Below are 4,814 nucleotides of genomic sequence, written 5' to 3' on the forward strand. Positions count from 1 at the left end.
CCATGTTTATCATTTGTTTTTGGCTTAATTTCTTAGCCTGAGCTCGAGTCACAGCACACGAGGGAAACACATCACCATCCTTAGATGAAACAGTGATTGGCTCACTAATCATTTTTGGTTCAGCAACAACTTTCCCCCCAGCCAAATCGTTTCCCAACAATGATGAAGCACTCTTAATTGGCAGAATAGGTCCTAGTCCAATCACATCTGGTCCCAAAACTAGGTCTGATGCTAAATAAATGTTATGAAGAAGAAGAATATTAACAAAGCTACCCTCAATGCCTTGAGCAATAACATACTCACCAGCGGCAGAACTCGAATCTAAAGGCAATATACCTTCTAACAACAACGATTGAGTCGCCCCAGTATCACGTATTCTATACGTATGGGTATGGGTTGGTAGTGTCATTTGTCAAAGACACAGAACCAATAGACACAAAAGGTCTAAATTCCTCCCTGATTACATAAGCCTTATATCAGTAGCCGAATCAACTACATCGGGTGATTTGGTGAAACTACATCCATATGTGGACACGAATGCACAGGGTATTGCCTCCTTTTCTTTTTCTTTTTCAAACACCGACAACCAGAGGTAACATGACCAGGTGTTTTACAAAAATAGCAGATAGGCTTGATGGTTTTGATGAAGTTTTATCCTGACTGTCAAAAGATTTCGAACTACAGGAGCTGAATTTTTTAGAAGAATCCTCAACTTTAGTGGATGGAACAAATACAGGTTTTTGTTGAGATGGTAGGAATTTCTTTTTATGTGTTAAAGTGTATTCATCAGAAAGAGCATCTGCATCCTGTAGTGTTTCAACTTTCTTTTCATCTAAATAAGTTTTGAGGTCGTCATATGCACAATGTTTAAATTCCTCAGTTAGACATAATTGTCTAAGTTTGTCGAAACTTTTGCCAATATGCATAGCATTGCACCATTGATCAAAATAAACCTCTTTTTCGTGGACAAATTCCATATAAGTTTGATTATCTTGTTTGTGATAAGCTCGAAACTTTTGGCGATAAGCCTCCGGTACTAACTCGTATACTTTGAGAATAGCTGCTTTAACCTTATCATAATTCGTACAATCTTCTAGAGAGAGAGTAGCATAAGTTTCTTGTGCTTTACCAGTTAAAACACTTTGTAATAATAATGCCCATTTTTCGGTGGGCCATTCCATGGTTTGAACAACCTTCTCAAAATGTTGGAAATATATATCAACTTCATTTTCATTACATGGTGGTACTTTAACACATCAATTAAGTTCAAAGTTATCATTTTGCCTTGGTCGATCGATGTTGAGTCTAATTTCCATTTCTTTCAGCCTAATTTCTTTTTCGGCTTCAGTGCGAGCTTTTTCGGCCTCGAGATGTTTATTTTCTCTTCCAGTTTCGATACGAGCTTGTTCGGCCTCGAGACGTTTAATTTCTCTTTCGGCTTCAATACGATCTTGTTCTTTTTCGGCTTCGATACGAGCTTATTCTTTCTCGGCTTCGATGCGAGCTTGTTCAAGCTCGATTTGTTTGAATTTTAGCTGGATTTCTAACTTATCTTTATCACTCAATCCCGATTGGCCAGTTGGTACACTAGAGTATTCCTCTAATGGTTCCTAAGACAACAAATCATCATCGACTAGTATTTCGATAATATGCTTTTTTAGCCCAATTTTTCTCATCGATCTGTATACTTCTAGTTCTAAAATTTTGGAAATTTCGAGCAATTCATTTTGTTATATCTTTCTAGTTGTTGGAGGAAGGGTGATTCAGGAAAATCTTGATAATCAGACATGATCAAATTTTGTTGGCACTGATAGATATAAATTGAATTATGATTTAAATTTAAATTTAGATCGAATTTTGTCACTGATTCAGATCTCGGACACGAACCCCCAATTTATCATGTTACGTATTATAATTTTAAATGGCCTGAAATCGAACTAAATGATAATATAAATTTAGTAGTTAAATAAATGCCGAAATATCTCCAATTTATGATATTTGCCAAAAAGATTGATACACACGGTTTTCTTTTTTTTTAATACAAACATATTTCAATACACAAACAATAACACAATTTACAATAACGGTTATTACAAATAGTTATTACAAACAATGATTTATATACAAAAGTTTTACAAACTTACAAGCAATATAAAGTCTTCTTTGTAGTCTGGAACTTCCTTCATATCTTATCGATGGTTCACGATGAGCGAGTTAATTTAGAGTTGATGTAGGTACAATTCACTTAATAGGGAGCGAGCTAGCTCTGTGAAATTCGGTGATCACAGGCCGATTTTTTTCTACCGATGACATTAGGTAATGTTTTCGCAAAAGTACTGATGTTCGATGTGAATCCACTGAAGTTGAATGATTTGTAATGTTCGAAATTTATAACAGTTCCTGGCCAATATATCTGAAGTTCCTGATTAATAAGCGTTAATCACAATCATAGCTTCTGAAGTTTATAGTATACCAACTATAGCAAACCAATAATAGACACTGTTTTTTAGACGAGTTGCACTGGTTATATTTATAGGCGTGTGGGGAGTTTCTCAAAAATTCAGATTACTTAACAATACAAAGCTATATTAGCGTTTACGTACACACATATATTGTTGATTCTTACACTCGAGAATCTTCTAAAACTTTAAAGAATAGGCGAAAGTTTCGCAATACATATTTAACAGTATATGTTAAGTACATTTCTAAATATAAATTTAATTCAAACAAACATCGATATTAAAATAAATTTATAATAATAAATTCGTCACAAGGCTAAGGGATTAACTGTCACTCTTATAACGCACCTACAGCTTAAAGTGCTGAAAATATTTTGTGGTATCGCAGTTCAATCACATACAATTAAAATACTACTGTATAATAAATTAATTCGCACGGAAAAGGCGAATATTTTTCCTATTTGTCTCACAGGGATTTTATTTATTTACTTTTGTTTTGGTTTCAGAATTCACACATGGCTTACAAGTTTGTTAAGGAATCTGAATAGATTAATGTTGTATAGACACTTTGTTTCTGACAGTACAATCATGGATAATATGTTATAGCACATTCACGATTAGCTAGGCCTACTTTAACACAGAAATATTTTATAATTCACTGACAAAATCTGAACCAATAAACTCATAAGAAGTACTGCAAGAATAACTACAAACTTTAAACTCTAACCTCTTTTTTATATCGAACTTTAATCACTCATTTTTTATGGCCTTATTTTTTATTACACTTTATCTTAGAAGATTCTCGAGCCCCCCCCCCCCCCAGTGGCACAGCGGCATGTCTGCGGACTTACAACGCTAGAAACCGGGTTTCGATCCCCGTGGTGGGCAGAGCACAGAAAACCCATTTTGTAACTTTGTGTTCAACTTCAAACAAACAAAAAAGAACATTCTCGAACAAATAAGCTCAACCTTACTAAACTTGCTAGTATTACCATATGCTAGGTAAAACTCAGTCTAACTAGTATAATAACCTTTAAGGCACATTTAAATATTACTGTGAAACAGAAAGAATCCCTTTAATCGTATATTCTCAATTGAGAGACAATAACAGAAATAAGGAACGAGTACCCTATGTTGAGTGATAAACTGACTGAATTTTATAACACAATTTTATTATTCCAAAGATATTATTTCTAAATTGTAATAGACTCACATTGATGAATAGCACATTATTAAGCTAAAAGTTAAATCTTTAAGGCTTCTTTATTGAATACTACTGTTTATAATAGATTACAGTTCTTCAAATACTTGAAAATAAATTATCATTGGTAACTTAAATCCCATTTCTCATTCTATCCTGTTGAATTTCTATCACTCAGTCTTTTTTTAATCAGCCATTCTTCATTTTATATGTAGTAAACAGATTTACTCGTACTTTCTTCTAGCAATTCAAAGCCTAGTAGCATTTTTGCTAATCCGCTCTCAGATCAAAAGTATATCTATTCATTACTTAAATGAATGTACAGAAATTGTATATTTTTTCGTTAAATCTATGAGGTACATCAGGCAGCTTCAAATGAATATTTGTCAAGTTTGAGATGTACATATGAATTGTTCGGGGTTTCATAGATATTTAAAATATATGCTAATTTTCATATCTACATATAGGTTAGATTATACATATATCATGCAAACTTTTTTGATTTTTAGAGTAGTTTTGACATATGAGGTTGTTAGTTCTAGTCTAGATGATAGTAATCTATATTTTTCTATTAATCCACCCAAAAAAAATAAAAATTGTTAATATTTTTTCCATCGTTTAATAGTTGGATTATAGTTTTATCAGAACGATTTCGTTTTTCAATGCCACTTCAAACTTTACGTATAATGGAAATTTTTGATTACGCTTCTTAGGACTATATGGTTCAGAATATCTGAAGATATTATGTACTGATATGTTCAGATAAATAAATATATATATGTGTGTATATTATACAGTTGAGAGTAACAAAAACAGTAGCTAGGGAACTATTATTTTAAATTAGTTGATTAATGGCCGAGTGTCACAACAAATATCTTTGCTATTTAATTCGCTGTTGACCTTTTTTTTTCAAAATAAACTTCGGTGGAGTAGCCTTCAGTCTTCCTGTTTTATAATATTATGCACAAATCAACAGAATCCGACCCTTCGAGTTCGTTCGCCTTCTCTTATATAATATGCTGGTTTTCCATAAACAAACAGGCGAAAGAAAATTTGACTATGAACGTTACGATAAAAACAACAATGAAGATTACATAATGTACAACCATTACTCACGTAGAAAAAGTAGCAAAACGTACAACAGCTGGTGTGTT

The sequence above is a fragment of the Limulus polyphemus genome, unplaced genomic scaffold, assembly GCF_000517525.1.
Source record: "Limulus polyphemus unplaced genomic scaffold, Limulus_polyphemus-2.1.2 Scaffold590, whole genome shotgun sequence".
NCBI lineage: Eukaryota > Metazoa > Arthropoda > Merostomata > Xiphosura > Limulidae > Limulus > Limulus polyphemus.